Genomic DNA, 24346 nt, shown 5'->3' with positions numbered 1-24346 from the left:
GTGTCACCACCCAGAGATCTGCATCAACTACTAGGGGTGATGTTGTTGTAGAAGAAGCTCCGTCATCTCCCTGAAATATAGTACTTGCGTTAATAAAGAAGGAAGTATAGCGGATGTAATCACGTCATATGATTTCGCTTGATCGAACTGTCAGGATCCATACCTCGAAATGCATAAGAACATCAAGGGACGATGTAACTGCGGTGCACACTTCTGCAAGCTGTTGCGCCGACCCGTAACTGCATGCTCCCCCTTCTTCTTGGACTAATGCTCCATCGACTCCCTGAAACATAGGACTTTCATTAGTAATGAACACAATATTGAAAAAAGAAGACACATAGGAGGGAGACGACAGAAGGACATATCAATGGCTAAAAACGAAAGAAACATTGTGTGTAACAATCACGCTACAAGAATGCAAGATCTGATGATCTCCATCGATGGAACTGTCCGGAAACGTACCTCGAGCATCTGAGTGACATCAACGGTGGTCGTCAATGCGTTGGACTCCTCAGCATCTCCCTGAAAGACAGTACTTGCATTATTTTGGATAACAATAATTAGAACTGAAAACAAAGACTAGAGGGCGAGTACAAGGGTGTACCATTAGGTAAAATAATTACACGATAAATTAAAACTATTGATTTACATGCCTAAAACAAGTCAGTGGCAGAATAGCCAAGTAAGATTACCCGATAGGCGCTTGAAGTGGCTGATGACTGCAATAACGACACGGATGGAGAATCTTCCGCCTTCATATTGAGTGGATACATAAATGGGGAAATTATTGTTAGCTAATGCTACACACTACCGCAAGGCCGAGAGATAAATACGTAAACTTGACTCACCAGTGGAGGGATGTGGACGAATAGAGTGGGAATAGCGGTTGAGAGCAATTTTCGCCTTGCTCGCGGTGTGTTCTTCTTTATTAGCAATGATGTGGAGTACATGTCAGAGGTAAAGTGCCTGCTGCAGATGCGGTATCGATCACCCCTCTTGTCTGCAAAGACTTCTAGGACTCTACTTTCAAGCTCAGACGGTGGATATCCGCAATATCGGACCCATTCTCTTATCTGATCTATTGTTTTAGGGAAAACATGCATTATAGTACCTTCAGATTTATTATGGGTCTTCGAAGGGCAACCGCCAATGGAACAGGCAGGCATTGTGGAAAGTTCTGAAAAGTAAAGATCAACAATTCTTTATGAATACCAATGTAAACTCAGAACATGTGACTAGTTCCTTGCATGTACTGTCTTGAACGAAAAGAAATTGGACGCAAAATGATTATGGTACATGGCCTTACCTTGACGAACAAACAGTTAGATGCAGGGATCAGAATAGTTTCTTGTCGTAGAACAGGGAGCAGTTCACAGGTTGCAAACTGAGGAGTTTCCTCGAAGTGGTCACGGAAGTTCACAGAGACGAAGAGCAGATAACCAGCACCTTCACGGGTTGACTAGCAAAGCGCAAAGAAGTGCTCATTAGAAATATGAAGTGGGTTATAAAGAATTCGAAACAGGGGTGTGTTTGTGAATCAATGACGTGTATATGTCGTGGCATTATGCGGTTTGCAGGGGGCCGTTCAGCGTGAGGGGGGATGCTTGGCAGGAGACACAGGGTCTGGAGGTAGACATGGGAACAACAACCCATGCTCTATAGACCACTTTGAAGTGTACATGGTCTTTGGCACCTCTTGGCATTATCGCTCCCTGACAGCTCCACTTGCCAGCACAAGTACCCCGGTGCGAACTGCCTTTGATAGGGCGGGGGGTGGATTGGGGCGGTGGTTGTGCAGACAAGACACAGGAAAACTCGTGAATGGAGACACACTTATGTGGATTGCAGGGGGCCGTCCAGCGTGAGGGGGATGCTTGGCAGGAGACACGGGGTCTGGAGGTAGACATGGGAACAACAACCCATGCTCTATAGACCACTTTGAAGTGTACATGGTCTTTGGCACCTCTTGGCCTTTATCGCTCCCTGACAGCTCCACTTGGCAGCGCAAGTACCCCGGTGCGAACTGCCTTTGATAGGGCGGGGGGGTGTGGATTAGGGCGCTGGTCGTGCAGACAAGACTCGTTTGCCGCAGGGACTCACCAAGGAGAGGCCATCTAACTGCATGTAAGAGGCAGGCTGAAGGATCTAGTACATGGAAGGCAGGGGGGTGAGTTTATAAATACCTCAGCCTCCCAGGAGAATATATGGGTGCAGTTCACCCTGGAGACCCTGGATGCCTAGGCAGTTAGTCAGCAGCAGGCTGGCCTGTGGTGGCAAGGCGGCACGGGCCAGAGGGGGTCATCTCTGTACCCGGTGCCCAAAAGGATGATTTATTATGATCAACCATATTGATTATTTACCTATAACCATGTTTTGTATCAATAAAATCCAACGGCCTTCCTTTTATTGCCAACGCTTGAACAAAGTCGTGTGGTAAGTATTTTTGGGGGAGGAGGCAAGGCCGGGAGGCTTGATGCCAACCGGCAAAATAACATATGTATGTCTGCTGCATATGGGTTCAACGGTTATGTGGATTGAAGGTGGGCGGCCAGCGTGAGGGAGGATGCTGGCCGGAGACATGTGGTGTGACAAGACAAGGCACAGGAAGACTATTCAATGGAGACACACTAGATTCATTTAAAAAATCAAAACAACCATTGTTAAAATATATGTTGGGTTTTATTTTAGATCTTAATTTCAATTGAACATAAATAATAAACATTACACATTGTAAAGTTCCGGTTGCAGCACATCCAGGGAAAATCCGCGGTATTGTCCACTGTCGCTGGGGAAATGTTGTCTAATGGCATGTACCGCACAGGCAGGTATTACTCTCCGAACGCGGTGTCCGAGCCTCCCGTGAAGCCACCAAGTGAAGCAACGATAGGCCACCAACCTGTACCACCTGTGAAAATGAAAGATGCAAACTGTATTAAAATGACAAAACTTTCTTATCACTGTCGATTCAGGTAAAAAATGTCATTCTGCTTTGAAAAAAATTCATTCTAGAAAATGCACAATATGGAACCAATTTACATGCATTCGAATGATATGTAGATGTAATTTTATATGTGGGAGACGACCATGACATAGTAGTGGCATCACTGACATCAAAATCAGAGTATACTTACTCGTTACTCGGATTACGCGGACGAACAGTGCCGCGAAGTTCGTGCATAAGCACCATCATCATCCTCAACACGGTCCGTGAGAGGCAGGCTTCCCTGAACTCTGGCAGCTCGGTGATGCATTGCGGACTTGGCTCGCCTTCCGAAATGTAGGCCAAGCACCCGGAATTTTCACGGCAGCAGCAGTTCTCCTCCTCAGTTGGCATTAGCTCGCACCGATTGCACGTGCACCAGGTGGAGACGCTGTCCATGCGACATGGTCCAGGCTCTTCATCCGTTGACTGGTCCTCCCAACTGCCGTCCGAATCCCCATCGTTTTCGCGTGCTTGCCTTTCCAGTAGTTCTTCCTCGGTGTACTCGGGCTCGTACATATACGGCATTGTTGTAGCCATTGTGTGGTAAAGAAAGTAAAATAATTTACAGAGATGGTACAGGTGTTCACAAGGCCTAGAAGCGGCGAAGGTAGCTGACCAGAGCACAGAAACGAGTCACAGAATACTCAAAGTAACACACAGAGAGTAATGTAATCGAAAATCTGCTGCTGTGTGTTGTGAAACGGTGTGTTTATACTTATTGAGGAAAGAGGCGTCCTGCCATTTCCATGGCGACACTTCATTAGCTGAGGCGCAGCGATTGTTGACACGAAACGTGCTTTGGCGTTGGGAAATGGGCGGTACGCGTCTGCTGATGTCAGGCTCAGGGGCGGGGGATTTGATTTAGTGCCGCAAAAGCAGGTGAGCCAGGGCGATGGGGGGAAATGATAGGATTATCAGAAAATGGCGGCTGATTTCGAGTGCGTTAATGGACGAAAAGTCGGGTAAGGTCCATAGGAAAGTTTTCTACGATCTACCGAGTTATGCTTAAAAACACATGGCCGAACCGTAGGGACAATAAAAAAAAAGTCCCGGAACTATCCTTTAATATCGGACTGTGGAACTCAATTTGTATCCAGCTTTTGGAAGAAATGCTGTTCGTTGGCCTAGATAGACATCCGTCTGTCCACTAGTCACCACCCCCAGACCGACGGCCAAATGGAGAGAACGAACCAGACTCTTGAACAGCACTTACGGTGCATGCTTCACCAGGGAGAAGGGTATTGGAAAGATCTTCTATGGGTCGCCCAGTACACTTATAATAATTCTCTACATAGTAGTATGGGACAAACACCATTCTTTACGGTGTATGGGAGACACCCACGCAGTTCCGAATTAGACACCCCCGCAACCTTGGAAATGCTGGCTGTTGAGATCTTGCACTCAACCATCACTCAGACTTTCACTAAAGCACAAGAACATCTACAACAAGCTAAGGCGCGCCAGAAAGGGTGTGCAGACCAGCTTCGCTCCGAGGCCCTTGTCTAGCAGGTTGGCAATATGGTGTGGCTAGCCTCCAAGCATATACCAATAAAAGGCAAGCAATCATTTCGCCCACGGTTCTTGGGACCATACCCTGTGGAGACTATAATTAACCCCACCGCAGTGAAGTTGACCCTACCAGCCCACATGCGGGTACACCCAGTATTTCATGTATCCCTCCTGAAACCAGTCAAGCCCGGTTCCCGAATAACTACCCCCCTGAGCCTGTCATCGTTCAAGGGGAACCTGAATACGAGGTAAAGGACATTCTGGACTCTAAGTATGTAAGGTCTAAACTTTACTACCTTGTGGATTGGAAAGGGTATGGACCACAGGACAGGACATGGGAACCCAGTGAATATATCCATGCTCCATGCTTACTTCAGAGTTTCCACCGAACATTTCTTTCCAAACCAGGACCAGGTGGGAGGACCATTTTGAGAGGGGCCTTACGGGGGAATGCTGTCACACCGTGTCCCCACCGAGTGCCCACGGGGCCCTAAATACTCTATTTGGCCCTCCTCGAATCCCTTGGAGCCAGTCCTGGGGCTGTTGGCATCGGAGACACATGCTCGGACGGGGTTTCAATGGGCAATGGACAAGCATGGCCGCCCCCATGCCGAACATTGGGGAACTACGTTCGGCGGTCTAGCATCTAGGGTGGGGTCTGCCCCGAAGGCACCTGGGATACCTGCTGGCTATTTAAATCACGCCCGATTGAAGGCACACACTTCACGTTATTCTGCTCTAGCAGCATGACGCTCACCGGGTCCTTTTCAGCATCCTGGCCTGCAAGGGCGAGAAAAAGGCAAGAAGCATTGCCAACCCTACCTGTTCCACGGCATCCTCCGGCGGCAGAGATCATCCGACTATCACCATCTTCCTCCGGCTCCATCTCTGTCATCGTGTGAGCATCTTACCAGCCCACCAAGAAGGCCATCTTCTCAGAGACAGTTTCTGCTCCGGTAGTTTCTGGAGAACCATTCTTCGTCTATTCTTCTCCACCTGCAAGACAACAATAGCACAGGTTAGCCATTTGCAAGGATGCTCTTTGCTCCGCTTGGCGTTTCATCTTACCTTCTTGCACCCAACTTTGACCTCCGCCTCAGTCTCCAACACGTGCAGGAAAAGGGGAGAAGGTTAGTGTGCTTACATCATCAAAGACATTAGCTCAACTTCATCTACAAAGACTTACCTGAAAGTACGAAGTCGCAGCCGGCCTGGACTCCGGCCCTCACTAGTGAAGAAACTCGGCGGTACGGTGCCATTGGGGAAGCACCCCTGCCCAGTGCGGCAGGATGGAGAGCGCACCTTAATAGAAATCAAGGTGAGAGACGTCCCAGGGGAACCGCAAGGGAATCGGGAGCCTGGGAGGTAGGTCGCCAGGGAAAGAACAACAGTTACGTTTCATCTCCTGTCTCCTAGAGCCAACCCTCGACATCACAAACTCCAGGGAAGGGGAAGGGACCGAAGAACATCCCAGCCAGTCGAGAAGGCGCCCCGTGGTACAAGTTGAGCGTTACAGCGTGGGTCTGAAACGGCCTCCTCAACCACACCCCCGACCAACCTGGATGACTCAGTGCCGTCTTCTGTAGGATGCCCCTGAAGGTGCTCACCTGCCCCTTCTTCTGCCAAGGAGTTCACATCTAACCTTGGCCTCTTGGACCTCCCCTCGGCAGCTGCGGCCATTGACTCAGTACCAGTCCCCTCACTCCCGGAATATATTATTACCTGGAAGGGGGGCAGGGCCTTGCGTCTCCGGCTTGTGGTGGCATCCCTTCCGCTGGGCTGCACAGCACTGTCTACCCCGCCTTCATCAGTCAACACTGCAGACAGGGAGAGACAGAACACAGGCTTCAGGACATTGTACAATGGTCTGCTAGACACATAACTATTGCACATGAGTGGCAGTGTCAAACATCACAGACGGCATCACACTCCCCATCACTCAGGTCAATTGAACTCACACACATGCACAAACAAGCAGGAAACGTGCAACAGGCATCTGCATCCATTCACATGGAACTGCATGAACATCCTAAAGGTGGCTTAACGTCACAAGCATCATGGAGCATGCCATTCGCATGCACACACGCCACCAGACATACATGCATCTGGCCATCTCTATTTCCTGTCACAGTGCAATCATCGTCAACTATGTCACATCTGCCACTCGGGTACCTAGATGTCCGTGTCACATGCATCCATGGCATCTCACAGTCACACACATGTACACTGTGCACTTACATGAAGGTGGGACGAGCATCCATGTGTCACACCCCAAACATGAATGAGTACATACACAGGCATGCAAACGTGTGTGCATCTTCACATGCAGTTGTACATCATGCATCGGAACACATACACCATTGATGTGCAGCACACATGACTGGGCTCACATGCAGCAGGGTCATGTCCCTGCACATACACATCCATACATGGGCCATGTCAGACATATGTCCAAGCTGTACACTCCTGCCACACCTCAACTTGCACTATGTTGAATGAGAACGCATGGACACTTACTGCTCGACTCCAGACGGGTCTGCCTCTCGAGTACCTGGAGGTGAACCACTGGGTGAATGCGCTCCAGGACCCACATCTGGTCGTGGTAAGCAGGACCCAGCACCCCACTGCATTCACTGCGTCCAAGAGGCACCAGGCCTTCTTGAGGGTCCTGGACTTGAAGTCCTCCCACCGCTTATGGACGTGTTTGAAGTCGTGGGGTGTCACCCATCCGCGTTGATGGCACCCACGATGTCCAACCAGATCCTCTGCCATCCATCCTTGTCGGCGCATGCTTGTCCGAAAAGGGCATTATAATTCCCCAGGACCTGATCCACTAGGATGCCAACTTCTTTTGCAGTGAAGCTGTCAGCCATCTGCCTCTCTGCCAGGGGGGTCACCACTGGTCCCAGATGGAGTTTGGCCCAACATGGCAACCCCCGAGGAAGGTGTGGGTGGGCAACAGGGTCCTGGGGCTGGGCTGTGGAGCGATGGAACACCAGTCAGGAGTCTCCTGCTCCAGCAGCGGTGGTCAAAGCAACTGGACCCCTGGTGATGGCTGATGTGCAGGGACCAAATAGCAGGGCACGTTGGCAGCAGGCAGGCAGGCGGCAGCAGATGGCTCGTAGGAGGCTCCCCAGGGTTCTGGGGGGGCAGGTAAAGGGCCTTCGGGGCAGGAGCGTGGTCTTCCGTGTGTTGTCGCGTTTCCAACTTGATGCAGAGTAAATCTGCACGTGCAAAAACATCACGTCAGCGTGAGATTGCGTGAAATCCGAGGAAAGGCCATTAGCGCGTAAGCGGGCAAGTGACGTTACACGCACAGACATTTACCCCTACAAGGGTTAAAGGTGAGCGTGGGCAGCAGTTCGCTGTATGTGCTTTTCGTGGAGACTGACACGTGTGTTTACTCTTCTTGTGGTTTCACATGCGATTACTTCACAGCGGATAGCGTTCGTACTTCTTTTTTTGGCGGGAGTGTTGCCTACACGCACAAGCGCGTGTGTTTTTCTTGTCCACGTAAGGCAGACGGTGAGTCGCGCACGCTATTTTTCACACTGTTTTCAAGGTCATAGTAGCCTGCGTGTTCCACGTGTACGTGTTTTTTGTGTCCCTGGGTGCCACTGCGTACTGCAGGAGGTTTATTCCATGCACGTGGGCTACCAGGGGTTGCATGAACATTTATCATCATTTTTGGGGTGCCTGAGTGTTGTGTGACCCATCATTTGTCACCAGGGTTCACAAACAGCCTTGCAGGAGCACAGGGGTGCATCTAACATCACGTACCGTGCCCCCTTTATTCCAATTGCCCAGGACAATTGTTGAGTGCACCTCCCATTGGCAATATACCACCAAAGGTACAGGGCGGCAAATTTGGGCATCCTCCCCATGTTGTGCTTGGTTGGGGCTGTGGACTGTGTCACCAGGGCATACAGGGAGTCCAGGGTGGACAGGATGGCTGCAGAGGGGGAAGAAGCAGGGGTGCATGACTGGGGCAGGCTGTGCAGCCGTGTGCTAGTGCAGCCATGCCACCACCCCCTGCGGCTATGGGAGATGCAGCTGTTGCATCCGACCCAGGCGCCCATATGACCCGACAGTGAGCAACATCTGCTGTCACAGGCCCACCGGTAGTGGTAGCTGCAGGTGCAGCTGTGGCGACCACTACCCAGGCTCTGGGTCGGCCAGTTCATGATGCATTGGAACCTGAGGACTCCCAGGCAGAATTCCAGGTGGCCCGGAAGCACAGGATACGTGTGTCCAGGGTTGCTGTGACTGAGGCACATGTATTTAGGGCAGTGGTGACATCTGCTGCCCCAAGCAGCCAGGTGGTGGTAACTGCATGGGCAAATGAAGTCAACACCACCCCGGCTGTGAGTCTGCCAGCCAGGACTGTGTCGGTCACAGACCTTGGCACTGCGGCAGATGTGGCACATTGGTCCTGGCAAGTGCACCCAGCAGCCACTGACTCAAGCCAGACCTTCTCTCCTGGTTCCACCAACCACTCCCTTGGTCCAGTCCACCAATGCCACTGCCCCTACTGATCAGGGCGACATTGGATACTCAGGGTCCGTTCCACTGCCCAAGAGGAGGAAGCGTGCTCCTGCGCAAGAGGCTGGGACCCCAGACATGGCTCCAGCCTCTGGCACATCTAGGAAGAATCCTTTCAGCAAGTAGGACTGGACTCCCTTGTGGGCTACATGTCGGCACACGAAAGCGATATACTGGTGGGCCCATAGTGCCATACTACCCCTGCCCAGCATTGGGTCCACTGGCAGCATATTGCGGATGGTGTGAATGCTTCCAGGTGCGCACAGCTCAAGACTGCTACAAGCGTTGGAATGACCTCCGACACTGCAAAAAAAAAAAGGGTGCCTCCAGCACCAGAGGAGGATGCACTCAGCATGAGGAGATCGCTGCAGAGTTCATCGAGGCAGAACTAATCCATGGAGTGGGAGAGATGATGGAATTTGATGCATCGTCCGGTGAGAGTCGATGCGTGTTTGTCCAGAACATGTGTGTTTGGCTTGTGTGATGTGTTGTGCTTGACTGCCACTACATGCTATGTATATATACATGGTTGTCATGTGTAAGTCATGCAATGTTTCACTGATGCGTGCCTGTTGTGATGCATGCAGGATGCAGGTTATGTGATGCACACGGGGACTGTCCTCATCACCACATTTGCACCCTACTCACATGCAAGTCACTCGGCTGCCCCTCTGGTACATGTTCTGCTCTCCAACCTTAACTCTTAAACTCCCTCTGTCCTCATCCTACTTGTTCTCTCCTCTGCCCTGGCATCGTATCTCTCCGGGTCTGAAATCCCTTTATTGTCATCCTGTGGTTGCAAGGATTGAATTTAAAACCCTTTGCCTTGTCCACAAGGCTTTCTAAGGCCTGGGTCCTAATTACCTTCAACTATCTCTCCATAAATACCTCCCCTCTAGAGCCCTTCGCTCCTTCACCTCAAACTCCCTCAGGGTCAGCTGTTTTTCAAAGGAACAAGCTGGTGCTAGATCCTTATCTTCTCCGGGGGTTTCCCTCGGGAACTTGAGAGAACCATCTATGGTTCCAAAGCACTCAAGACCTTCCTCTTCACCTCTTCCTTTGTCCCTCTTCTCCCCTGCTGATCTGCTTTCTCTCTCAGCAATGCTACACCTGGCCACCTTCTGCCCTTTGGGCCCAGGTACCTGTTCACCCTGCCACCCTCCTGCACTGCCTCCTGGCCATCCCTCGCACTGGGGCCTGTGTCTGTACCCATACAGGCCCCCCTCTTCTTCTGCACTTATCAGATACTCCCTTTCTGACTAACCTTTTACTTGGCTACTAGCAGGCTGCACCTCCACTGTTTTGGATCACCATGTGTATTTGTTTATTTACTTATTAATTATCTTGTCTTCTCTTATGCTCTGCACTCTCCAATTTGTCCCCCTCCCATGTACTTTACCCCCTTTCACTGACCATGCATTTGCGCGTTCTCAATGCCACTGGGCCCAGTAAGATCGTTGTTTCTGTTTTCTCCCCTGCTCCTCTCCCTTTGCCTGGCCATGCTCTGAAACACCTGTGTACGAGCGCAATATGAATTAATTATTATTTTATGTCATATCATGTACCTGCTCACTCACATTGCATGTGCCTGTGGTGTTGTTGCACTCAGCACTCGGCCTATTTTATCACATGAGTTCCTTGTATGTGTGGACAGCCTGCCAGGTGGTCCTCCTCACGGGCACTCTTCATTGCCTCTCAAACCGCCTACAGCTCAATTTCAACATGGCACTGGAGAGTTACATGTTGGACTACTGCTATTGCCTGTTCCCCGTTTGTGTTAATGTTGGAAGTTGAGGCGGTACACATGCACTGCACCCAACCACTTCTGAACCATGTTCCGGCCTGCAATATGCCTACGCAATGCTGCTATGTCAAACTGACCTGGCATGTATGGTCCCATGTTCATCCCTTCACTGTATTGAAACGCTCTAGTATAGGTGCATTCTGTGACACATGCACTCTGTATTGGTGATGGCTGTTGAGTGCTGAATATCAACATGCATATTACATGTGTCATGGTGAGTTTGGTTTCACTTGCAGCTGTGGCTATTTGGGTATTCCGCCAGGCTTATGCTATGTGCCATCTCTTTGTTGCCATCTCTCATTAATGCCTTGATCTGTGGCTGCCAGAGGTTTTGTGTGATGGTAGGTGATCTGCAACATGCAGTTCATGTGTAGGCTTCACATTTTACACACATCCATTTCTGCTTTCGAGATACCTTTGCATTACAATGCTACTGGATGCATGTCGGAGTTTGAGTTGTGTGTGACATGTCTGCTTCATGTGTTGGCTGTCGATGTTGTGATGTCTATGTGTGTGGTATGTGCTGCTGACATGTGTACTCGTGTTTCTTTTGTTTACGTTACAGGTGATGAGGCACTGGAGGCAGAGGATGAGGATGTGATTCCAGACACAGTGATGGGTTTACATCACCATCCTGGCAGCAGTGGTGGTCGTGGGGTGGTAGACCGCGAAAACCTATTTTTGCTCCAGGCCATCGTGTCTAGGACTAACTATGAGTGAAGCTCTGATGAACTCTCTGACCACAATGTTGAGTTGGATGTGCATCATGATGTGTTGTCGCCAGTGAGTGACCATGCAGTGGATGATCTTCTGTCCGCGACACCTGCAGTGAGGGTAGTGCCCTCAAGGGGCCAGGCAGTGTTGGAATGTCCGTCTTTGGTGTTTATGGGCACACGGTCACACTCCACACCAGTTGCTCATGTTCCTGGGGCATCATGTTGACAGAGGGATGAAGTCCTTCAGCGTGGGTGGTGCCAACTCAGCAAGGACCACGGCTCCTTGGGACCAGCAGGTATAGAGTCTGGCAAAGCGGTGGCCGTGCGCCACCGGGGACCACTGAGTGGGAGTATGCCATGTATGCCATAGCATAGCAAACGGGGGGAGCAGTTGAAATGATGGCTCAAGGCATGGAAAGTATGGCCCGTTCCATCCTCACCCCTGAGAGTCAGATGGAGCTCCAGAAGCAGGCAATGCAGTCCATGTGCCGCTCACTCAGGCAGGGCATGGCGGCCCCCAACAGGGTATGCCGGGCTAAAATGGTGGCTCTGCGTGAAGCACTTGCTGCTGAGGCAGAGGCACGCAGGGAGGCCCTGATGGAAGAACACCAATCCCTCAGATCTACTCTGGGAGTGCTTATGGTGACCCAGAGGACGCCGTCAGAAGAGAGGATGGAGCAGCTTGAAAACGCCATCTCGGCTGAACTCTGTGCCGAGTCGGGAGGTGCTCTGTATGTCGTGTGAGGCCATGCAGGCAGAACTCCATCATACACCTGAGACCTTGCAGGAAGAAGCACGTGTATCATGTGATATGCTGCATGCTTACCTAAGTGCCATAGCCACGCAGGACCAGGCTTACCAGACCCGCATGCTTGCTGCCGTGGAGGGGCTTGCTGCGGATAGGCGTGGTCAGTCAACTGTGCCACGTCCACCTTCTGATTTACATCCAGAGGGATGCTCTCACACAGGTCGGGCCATGCAGGCGTTGATCTCATGGAGGATTTATTTTTTATCTCAACATCAAAACATGTTGGTATTGAGGTGCACCCTGTACTACGCCCCTCCTGGGTGCCCCCCACCCCTGGGTTGTATGTGGCCTTTTTTTCTTTTTTTTCTATTATTGTTTGTCTATTGTTCATTCATGTGACAGTGTGGTGCTTTGTGGCATTTGAAAGCATCCGCTGTGTGTTCCAGCTGGGCCCATACAGGCTTGTCTCGTGTATGTGTTTGTGGCTTGGGGTCCTGACACATATGCCACTCCTGCTTCCCCTATCCATGGGCTCGCAAGGATGGCTCGGCGTGACAGCCTCTTACATAGGACTTCCGTCATATCTGTGGCCAGTCTGCAGTCCTACTTGTGTATACACCACTAGTGGGGATTCTGGATGGTTTCTCCAATGCATGTCTGCGCTTCATTTTGGTGAGTATTTTGTTGAATGTGCATTTCATCATGTTGCTTGTGATGTTTTTTATGACTTGTCTGTCTATGTTGTTGACGCACTTCCTGCTGTAGGCGGTACTGTGCAACCTTTGGCTGTGAAAGACACACTGATGATGGGAGGGGTCCGTGTGGTGACAATGTCACATTGGGAGACTTGGGCTAAAGTGATTGGTCACTGTCTGACATTGTCGATGTGGGGTACTCTGTACATGATATGTTATGTTGGTCAATGGATGAATGTGTGTTGGGTTTGCTGTTGAAGTGTCAGGGGATTGGTGTGGCTTAACACACTAGGGGGGTCCACAAGGGCAATGTTCACATGTGATGTGTACAGGACACTGAGGGCCAGTACATTTCACATGCATGTATTCAGTGCATGTCCCTACTGACACAAACACTTAGACAACACACCCCCACACCAACAACGACAACAACATGCACACACTTGCACTCAGATTGCCTTCTCTAGCATGCTGTGTCCCTGCAGTGCATGATCACTTTAAATTCCTTGCTCGTGTACATGCATCACAGGGTGCTTTTGGTTGATTGTACCTATTTTTCATAATGCTCAAGGGGGTTTCACCAAAGAAAAGCACACTCACTGTGCTGTTTGGTGAGCGGTGTGTTGCAGGGGACACACACGCAGCACACAGTGTTTCTATTGGTAAATATGTATTGCCTAATGTGCATGGCAACAGGATGTTGCTCTTTTGTTGCTTGTACCGCTGGTGGCATGCATTTGTGCCACACATTTTATGGGTGGGAGGTTTTGGTCAGTCATTTCATCAGATTCCATGTCAGGTGTAATTGTCTCGTGCCTGTTCACATTTCTCACGTGGCACTTCATGAACATTGTGTCATGTGTTGTGCATTTAGTTTGCTGTTTTGCCTTTGCATGCCATGGCATGGTGTGGCGGATGAGGTTCATAAGGGTTGGGAGGGTATAGGTGACATACCATTATTTTCATTCCCTGTTTTGCAGGAGGGTGGTGGGATATGCACTGTGCATGTGTTCCTTTCGGTCACACAGGATTGCTTATGTTTAAGTAGCTATGGAAGCACACAATGTAGCACTTTTGTGGACACATTCTCAGGGTGGTAAGGTAGTGACAATTGACTATCCCTTTGTCATCATCGAGTGTCACCTGGTATGTGCCAGGCCTGTGTGCACCCCGCAGGGTTGGGTGTTTAGGTGAAGAATGTGGCCACAAGCTGGGTACGGGCTGCCTCACCATGTGCCCGTTCCCCTTCCATGCGCAGCGGCTGTGCATGTGGTTGGGAGTGTGGGGGCACCACCATGTCCACCGGTATGCCCTGCAGCGTTGCAACATTGTGCAGGACACATGCTGCCACAATGATCATGCACACTCCTGGGGGTGCATATAGTAGCTGCCCGCCAGAGCGGTCAAGGGAGCGGAAGCGTGACTTAAGCACTTTGAATGTGTGCTCCACTATGGCCCTGGTTGCAATATGGGCTGCATTGTATCTTACCTGGGGTGGTGTGGGTCCGTATTGGCGTCATCATGTAGGTGCTCAGAGGGTAGGCGCTATCCCCTGGGGAAGTGATAATGCTTGTCGTTAGTTGCCTTGGTGTATTTGTCTGTGTGTGACAACATGCATGTGCACAGGCATTTGTACTCACCAATAAGCCATGTGTTTCCATGCTTCCCAGCTTCCAGGTCCCGGCTCAGGTAAGACATTCTGGATATGAAACTGTCATGGGTGGACCCGGGCTAGTTTGCATAGACAGAGGTGATAATTGCCTTGGCATCGCATACAACCTGCACATTGATGGAATGCCAGTGCTTGCATTGCGGTAGATGTCCGCAGTGGCCCTAGGTGGACGTAGGGCCACATCGTTGCAATCTATGGCACCAAGCACTTTGGGTAAGTGTGCCACCCTGTAGTCCTGGACCACGGCCTGCCTTTCTGCAGGTGTTCTGGGCATGTACATGTGCCTGTGGACTGAAGGTCGTGCAGTCATGATTGCCAACACCTGGTGTAGGAAGCGTGACTGCGTGTGCTGTGCGATACCTTCGAATATGGCAGTTGTCTGCTGAAATGACCCAGTGGCCAAAAAATGCAGTACATTGAGCACCTTTTCCAAGGGCTCAGTGCTTGGGAGTACAAGGTGGGTGATGTTAGGTCATCCTCCCACTCAGTGACCAGGTCTAGGATGATATGGGGTGGAAACCTATACCTGCCATAGACCTGGTCATCAGGCATCCCAAAAAGGCTGGTCCTGGGCAAAGAAATGCAGGGCCTCGCTATTCTCCTCCTCCTCCGGTGTCCCACAATCACTGCTGCGAGAAATGGGACATTCATCATAGCTGTATTTGCTTGTTTGCTCCCACTTTTATATTGTGCAGGGGTGCTTCCATCTGCTTTCGTGTGTCGGACATATTTACGCGTGTGCGTGTCTTTTGGCGTGCGCAGGTTTTCCCTATTCGATTCCATGAATACATGTTGTTCGTGAGCGTGTGGGCATTGGGTGTATTTCCCAGAGGTACTTCCCCCGTTACGGCCACATTTTCATGCGTTGTTCCCCATTCTGCATATTCCGCCCCCTTTTTAGGTGTGTGCGCTAGGAGTTGTGTGCTTTTGCTGTGCGTCACGCAACAGCATTTGGATAGTCACAGTGACGTGTAGGGTAAGCGCAGATTTGGTGCAGCTCCCGGGAAAGCCACACGCAGAGCCTTTCATGAATAGCTTGCGTGCGAATCGCAATCGTGCACAGGTTTTTTCATGCTTGCACCACACATTTCAGTGCAGAATTATTACATGAATTACCCCGTGAGTTTCTCTGTTGATCAAACTCATTTATGTCTTTTTTTAGCAGAGGTTCTACTTTAGCTGTTGAATATATTAACCACCTACTTGCATTCTCTTTGGCCCATTTATGAAAAATTGATTTCATAGACAAAAGATAGTATAATAAATCATCATTCTCAATTATGTTCATCGCTTTGATCACATCAACCATCATTGTCCCATTATCCAAGATACACATCTATATATATAAAATAGCTGATCTATGTTCCATGACATCATTAATCCACATCTGATTGCATTCTAAAAGAATACATTCACTAGGTAATAATCTGAGCATACGAAGTAACATTTTTAAGATTTCACCTTCAAATCTATTCATTTCACCCGTTAATTTTGTACCCCAGATCTCCAAACGATATAAAAGACATGACACTATTTTTACCTCGTCAATATAACACAGGTCAAATAAACACTCTAGTTCCCTACAAGTCACGTCAAATTGAGAAACCCTGCTGACTCCAATGTCTAGGGAAAAACTTATATCATTGAATCAAAGAAGGAAGTCAGATACATTATTAAGCATTCATTCAGGTGACTAACTGGTTACTAAAGACATACAATGTTTATTTACATCAAAAAATACAATTCATTAGAATCTCAAAAATAGATACATAGGGCCTTATTACACGTTAGGCGGTAGGGATTTACCGTTACCGGTAAGGGATTACCGGTATCGGTAAATCCCCTCCCCAATTACGACCCGGACATACCGCTATTAGCGGCACCGCTAAGTACGGTGGCACTATTAGCGGCAAGTCCGTGAGCGCGCGCCCCCTCAGTCCGGAAATAGCGCATAGCGCTAATAGAACGCCATCACGAGCCATGCGGACATGGCAATACCGGCATGTAGTAGACCCAAAAACCCCTTACCGGTAAGGCGCTAATACCGGCATCGTGAGCCACACATTAAAAGAGCACAGCAGTGTTCCTACCTGCCACAGGTTGACAAAATCAGCACAGGTGGAGGCAATGGAGACTGGCAGCACAAAAGAGCACACCACACCCCTTCCCACACCCATTCCCACACCAAGATGGATGCAATACTAGCAGCATTACATGGGCTAGAGGACATGATTGCAGTGCAGCAGCTACAACAACAGGCAGCACAGAGGAGATGCAGGAGGAGGAGGAGGAGGGCAAGACAGGCGCAGCAAGCACCACCAGTGCACCTAGTGATACCACAGAGGCAGCCACCAATTCCCAGGATCAGAGCCAGTCCATTCAACCTAACCCCTGAGCAGATACACACCCTGTACCGTCTGGACCGGGATACCATCACCACCATTGTAGACATGATACACAACGACATTGTGAGTCTCATTGACATCCGTACTGCCATCCCCCCTCTATTGAAGGTGGTAACTGCGCTCCACTTCTTGGCCACATGCACATACCAGGATACGGTAGGTCAGATGCATGGCATGTCACAACCAGTATTCTCACGCACACTGAACCAGGTGCTTGATGCCCTCCTGAAGCACACAAGTCAACACATATACATGCCACGGACTGCCCAGGAGATCTCCAACACCAAAGTTGGCTTCCATTCACTGGCAGGCATCCCAAGTTGTATCGGGGCCATCGACTGTACCCATGTTGAACTGGTGGTCCCACATGCCAATGAGGTAGTGTACCGTAACAGAAAGCAATACCACTCCATCAACGTCCAAATGGTATGTGACTCCAACAAGATCATCACACATTGCTGTGCCCGATATCCCGGCTCAACCCATGATGCAATGGTCCTGCGGAACTCGACAATACCACGATACATGGAGCGACATGCTGGACAACGTTCGTGGCTACTTGGTGAGTAGCAGGCCAACCACATGGCAGTGTGATCTGGATTGTGAGTCGGGGGGTAGATGCATACTCCAACTGGGCGTGATTGGAGGGGAGATGCATACTCCAACCGGGCGTGATTAGGGGGGGGAGATGCATACTCCAACTGGGCATGATTGGGGGGGGAGATGCATACTCCAACTGGGCGTGAACTGGTGTCAGGAGAAGAATGGAGATACATATTTGCATCACTGTACAGTGAGGCAGCCCACAATGGACCAGACACAAAATCACATGCTAGAAGTGAGTGCCACAACAAACATATCAATCCATTATGCCAAACAGGCCATTCCAAACAACATGCACACCGCACAACACACCATTCCCCCATTACACAAATCAGCAACATGCATGTAAAGATCACATCTGAAATGTACGCTGAACAACATCAGAAATGATCCGCGCACATGGGTGCATACAAATGGATCTCCTGTAGCCATTGTAGTGAGCCACACCCATACGCCACCACTGAATTGCCAGTGAACAGCATGGGTACATCAACTAAGGAATGGCAGTGTACTAGCAGTGTGGCACTAACGTTGCCAGGGCCAGGAAACACAAATTACTTAAACTCAGGCGGGACATGGCAATCCCTGCAGTATGCATGCATGGTGCATGTCCACTTGCAAGGACCACCTCACCTTCCCACATTGCAGTTACCCTGATTGCCATGCGTGCTTGGATCAGTGGATGTCGTTGAAAATGCTATGTTTGTTTGTGTGATATGTGCAGGCTCCACTTTATGTAGACACTTACACATACCCATTGTTGCACCCATGCAGGTGATGCAGGTTATCCCCTGAAGAGGTGGCTCCTTACCCCTGTGCGGAACCCACAGAACAGGCACGAAGAGGTCTACAATCATGCACACACCCGTACCCGCGTGGTGATCGAGCAGACATTCAGCCTATTGAAGGAACGCTTCCGGTGCCTCAGCAGGTCGGGCGGGGCACTCCTGTACGGGCATGAGAAGGTGGCCAAGATCACCATGGCATGTGTCATGCTGCACAATATGTGTATCAGACGGAATGTACCAATGCCCCCTGACATTGAATTGCAACCACCGTCTGAGGATGATGACGGGCATGAGGATGGAGGAGAGGGGGCTGCAGGTCATGCAGGTGGCGATGCCAATGAGGGACATGCTGTGCGGCAGCACCTGATAGACCATTGTTTCTGATGCACATGGATTAGGAGGGTGCAATTGATGTGGAGCTCAGGGCACAGGGTGTATGGAGGACATTAACACAGTGCACCCTTCAACAATAAAGCACACATACACAATAATCAATGTCCAGTCATGTGATTATCCATGCCATTACGTGTGTATTGAGCATTATGTCATTCAAACGTGCATGTACCCTCCACCCCAAACACCCTCAGCCCCCTCCTCCCACAACTCCACCAAACATCCCCACCCCCCTCCCCCACAACTCCACCAAACACCCTCACCCCCCTCCCCCCACAACTCCACCAAACACCCTCACCCCCCTCACCCCACAACTCCACCAAACACCCTCACCCCCTCCCCCCACAACCCCACCGAACACCCTCCCTCCCCCTCCCCCCACAACTCCACCAAACAGGGTGTGCTCCAAGTGTCAACAGTGACAGGCTAGCCCTACTTCCCTCCTCCACTACCACCATTGGGGGGTTGTGAGTCTGACCGCCGCAAGGACCGGCTGGACCTGCGCAGGATGGTTGTTTGGTCGGAGCTAGTAGACGAGGGGGTGGCTGGTTGATCTGCTCCCTGTGTGTGACGCATGCTCTCCATCGCCTCAGCAATGCGTGTTAGGACCTGCCTCACAGCAGCCATCTCGTCACATAGGCGCGTCGTGTTGCTGTCCAAGGCAGCTTTCATGTCCCTTGATAACCCCCGGATCTCCTCCCTGGTCAAGGAAGCCTCGCTCACTTGCCGGGCAACCAGGGCATTCAGCTCCTCCTGGCGCTGTCATATCAGGCTCATGCTGTCGTCTGCGGCCCTGCCCCATGTTACTCCTCAGCGCAGCTTGCTGCATGTGGCCGACATCAGATGAGCTCGCCACAGGACTGAATGACCCATCCATTGAATCTCCAACATGCACCTCATGGATGCTGCCATTGGATGGGTTGCATGGGCTGTGGTGTGGGGACAGCTGGGTGCTGGGTGTACGCTGCCCTTCCGGTGTCGGACATGGGTCATCCACATCACTCATGGGTGCCGTGGCTGCTGCTTCCCCGACGGAGCTATTGGCTGCGGATGGCGTGCCTTCTGGCACTGGCTCCTGAGTGGTGGGGGTGGGTGGTGTGGGTGCTACCACAGTGTCGGATGGCATTTCGACCCTTGGTGTGGTCGGTGCGTGTGTGGCTTGTGAACGCTGGGCCACTCCAGATTTCCCAGTGCCCCTCGATGTACTGGGCCTGGTGCCTGCATCCTTTCCCTTGGCCTGCTTTTTGGCTGGTGGGGCCTGCGTTGCAGAGTCCAGCTCCTCACTGTCAGAATGTGACCCTGTGGGGGAGCAAGACAGGGATAGCATCAGTGATGGGTCAACGTGCATCATGCATATGTTGTTGTTGCTGCAGTTCTTTGGATTTGGACATCTAGTTTGGACATGCAGGTTGTTGGCCAGATGGGTGGGTCATCCGGACAAGAGTCAGGGTGACACGTGTGTGAGGTGCTGCATGCATGTGGTTGTGTGGGGATGTGCACGGCATATATGCAGGGTTGTGTACATGTGTGTGTGATGACCCCATCCATTAGCTAATTCCAATTTCACATTTGGGGGAGGAACTCATGCTTTGCATTGCAGTGTTTTGCGTGGACACTCACCTCCGTCTGACGTTGTTGCCACACCGCACTCCATTCGGCCCACTCCCTCGATGGTTTCAATGCCAATGGTGCTGGCACATGTCTCCTCCCACTCCTGCATCTTCATCGGGGATCCTCCTCCGCCTCCTGTGCCCATGGCCAGATTCCTGTTGGCCGATATTATGCTGCGTACACGGAGGCGCAGATCATCCCACCGCTTGCGCACGTCCTTTACGGTGCGGGGGTGGAGCCCACCGCACTGACTTTCTGCACCACCTCAGCCCATATCTCCTTTTTTCTCAGGAGTGCAGGGCGCTGCATGTCGCTAGCAAACACTACGTCTGCATTTGCAGCCAGGGTGTCTGCCAGCATTTTCAATTCCTCGTTTGAAAAGCGTTCTGTGCGCTGGCGCACATCAGCTTTCTTTAGGGCCTTGGGCATTGTTTGTGATTGTGGAAAGTGGTTTTGCCAGTTGTGGTGTTGCTGCAGGTCCTGAGTGCAGGGGATGGCAATGGATTGTGTTTTTAAAGATGGCCGCCAGGCTCTTTCCCGTTCCTCTGCGATGACGCTATTTCCGGTTCCGGTGTTTTACGGTGACCGCTAATAGCGGTGACCGCTAATAGCATGCAGCATGAGGGCGGAGGTGCTATCAGCACTTTGGTTGGAGCCAGAAAGGTGCTTTTGCGCCATAGCGGTAGGGTCATTTACCGGCATGGCCCTATGCGCGTGTCCGCTTACTCGTAATGGAACGCTATTAGCGGTCTTCTGCGAGGGCGGACACGCTAATAGCGCCATGCCGGTAAATCGCATTTTTTACCGCCTAACGTGTAATGAGGCCCATAAAATCATAAAATATTTTGCCATAAAATAGTAGCTTTGTTGAATTAAAGTTACCCCTAGACCTAGGTCAAAAAAGGACACTTTTCCTACCCAAATTGTACATTGAAGACAAACACCTAGGACAATAGTAATCACACCACAACTATACCACATTTAACAACCTCAAAAGGTCTGATGTGTTGTCCATTGTTTCTGTCAAGAAGACATTATTGCCTCAGACTTGGGATCTTGGGATCTTGGTCCATAAATTCAGGGTCCATACTCCTGATCCTGAGGGGTGATCACACTATTCAACCAATGTTAAAAAAAAAACAGATAAAAAAATCTAAGTCACCTCACAACCAAATTATACTACCGACAAAACCCATTACATCAATTCACATAGTTTGTATGAATCAAACATCTATCATCTTCGTCATATTGATGTATCAGCCTCACAATCACTGATAAGAAAAAATGTATCTACAGTGATAAGGAAGGCCATACTAAGTGTATTCAGAAATAAAGTGAAGGACAGAGAGCATTCATCAGGACGAAATGGACATTAATTTCATCATATAAAATGACAGCATGAACAAAGAAGGGCCTATTCTGTTTGGTGTAGATTTGAATACTGCTTCCTTATGTAACTCTGGACTTTCTGTGTGGGGAGATTGAAATGCAACATGTTAAACAATAGTACCAGTGGGAAATGCTATTCCTTTGGACCATGCAGGTAACTGGATGTTTTTGTTTTTCTCCACTGAGCTGCTGGATATCTGGATATCTTGGTGAACCCTGACCTTTGGGGCTGACCTGTCATTTCAGTAAAAATATAAATAAATATAAAGCTAGAGATCGAATTTGTGGTGAATTGCTGATAACACAACCAACAGACACGACCTTAAAGGTTAGGTTCCCCATAAAAAGTGCATTTAGTTCTGAAGAAAGGCCCTTTAATGTCTGATCTCACGAGTTGTGGGGGCTCGGCCCACCAAGAAGACTGTCTGGTTGTCAATTAGTTGCTGATAACATGTCCTGCAGAAGGGACCTTGAGGTCAACCTTCCCATAAATTGTACATTAAGTAGAGAGCAAGGCTTTGTAGCCAAGCAAAAGAAAATGTCAAGATAAACACGGACAAACCAGATGGCTGGTCGCATGTCTTAAGAAGAAATTAAACTTACTAACATATGTTATGCCCCGCCATTGATTAAACATTGAATACAGTTTTTCCTTAATAAAATGAGAAGTGTGTGTCCTGTAGAGCCCACCCTGGGTTCAAATTAAACAGGAGAAAAAGCCCATTGGGACCACGTGATTTACATAATTTAAGTTGTGTGCCATTTTCATACACCTGGGACATGGAAAGTTGTCACAGGAGTAGATCATGAAAATAAGGTTTAGATTGGAAAATGGTCCCAATTTTAGCTATTTCGGAACAGCAGGAAATCCTGAAAAATGGTAGCTCTGCTCAGGAAGGTTGTGCCGAAATAAAAATGCTATGGCTTGATCTGCCTTCAAATATAGAACTCAGCAGTGCACAGTGGTGGCGCAAGTTATGGTTGCTTAGCTTACCATAACTCGCGGATTTCAGGGGGTTTTACATTTTACTTGTAACCATACAAGGATTTTTACTAAATTTCATAGGTTTTAATTAGTGCAACTTAACCATAATGTCCCTTAAACAAAGTTTTTTCATTGAATTTCATAGGTTTTTTCTTAACCATAACGTCCCTTTAACAAAAATGCTCCACTGAATTTCATGGGTTTTTACCAGTGCATGCTATTTTCCTACAACTTACTAATATCATACTTACCAAATATAACACTATTTGTGTCCAATTTACAAAGTGTCACCTTAAAACTCGGCCATTTCCCACCTACTAGAAACATTTTTAACACGTCTATACACTTTTTGCAACTATTTCAACTAGTTTTGCATCCGTTGACGTCTACGAACATCTGACTTCTTTGCGGACCTTCCGGACAGTGCCACATGACCATACGCTGGCGCGCGGCATGATGAGGTGTCCGAGAACCCATCCACACTTTACAATAAGATCCATCCTTCACGGACATGACCCCTGACACTTTTGTAGGGACTTCCTATGAAAATAAAATGCACATGTGATGTCATCAGTGATGTCATCAATCATATTTGTGATGTCATCTTTGATGTCATGGGTGTTATTCTTAGCAGTGCACAGTGGTGGCGCGAGTTATGGTTGCTTAGCTTACCATAACTGGCAAATTTCAAGGGTAATCAGTAAGGTTATCAGCACTTTCTTATAGTTCTGCCTTTTTTTAATTACTTCACTTTCCGGGATATGCTCATATATGTATACATTCTATGCACACTACTCTCCTTAGTGTCCAGTCTCATTATATGATAGTTATACATACAAAAATTGTAGCTTTGAAGCAGAGCGATCATTTCTGTGTATAAAGCTACTCAGTTTGGGTATGAAGATTGGCTGGTAATACTGTTGTTTACTTCATTTTTCCTGAATATGCTCATATTTGTATGTATTGTTGTTATTTGTGTTTTGTTTGAATAATGTAATTATGTAGTAAGTGGGTTTTATTAGCTAGTTATTAGATGTTACACAGTAGACAAAACTGTAATAAAAAGCATTCATCATTTCACTATTCAACTCGGTAAAATAAAAATTATTACACATCCATAATGTATGTTGCACTCAATGCCTATGTTTCTGCATGAGTAGCTTAGTATACTGGAAAGAACCTGATAATAGAATGGTATTCGTATCAATGCATTACTTAATGCACTATGCACCTCATGATTTTTGTTCCAATAATCCTTCAGACCTTTTTATCAACAATACTATAAGGATCCCTTGTACAGACTTTTCATGAAAAGTAAATGCACATGTTATGTCATCAGTGATGCCATCAATGGCATTTGTGATGTCATCTTTGATGTCTTGGGTGTTAGTCTTAGCAGTGCACGGTGGTGGCATGAGTTATGGTTGCTTAGCGTTCCATAACTGGCGAATTTCAAGGGTTTTTCGGTTTCGGCGTGATCACCATCAACACTATCAAAAAACT

Source organism: Ambystoma mexicanum, chromosome 1p (assembly GCF_040938575.1).
Source record: "Ambystoma mexicanum isolate Mex_15411 chromosome 1p, UKY_AmexF1_1, whole genome shotgun sequence".
Classification (NCBI taxonomy): Eukaryota; Metazoa; Chordata; class Amphibia; order Caudata; family Ambystomatidae; genus Ambystoma; species Ambystoma mexicanum.
This window is presented reverse-complemented; position numbering follows the sequence as displayed.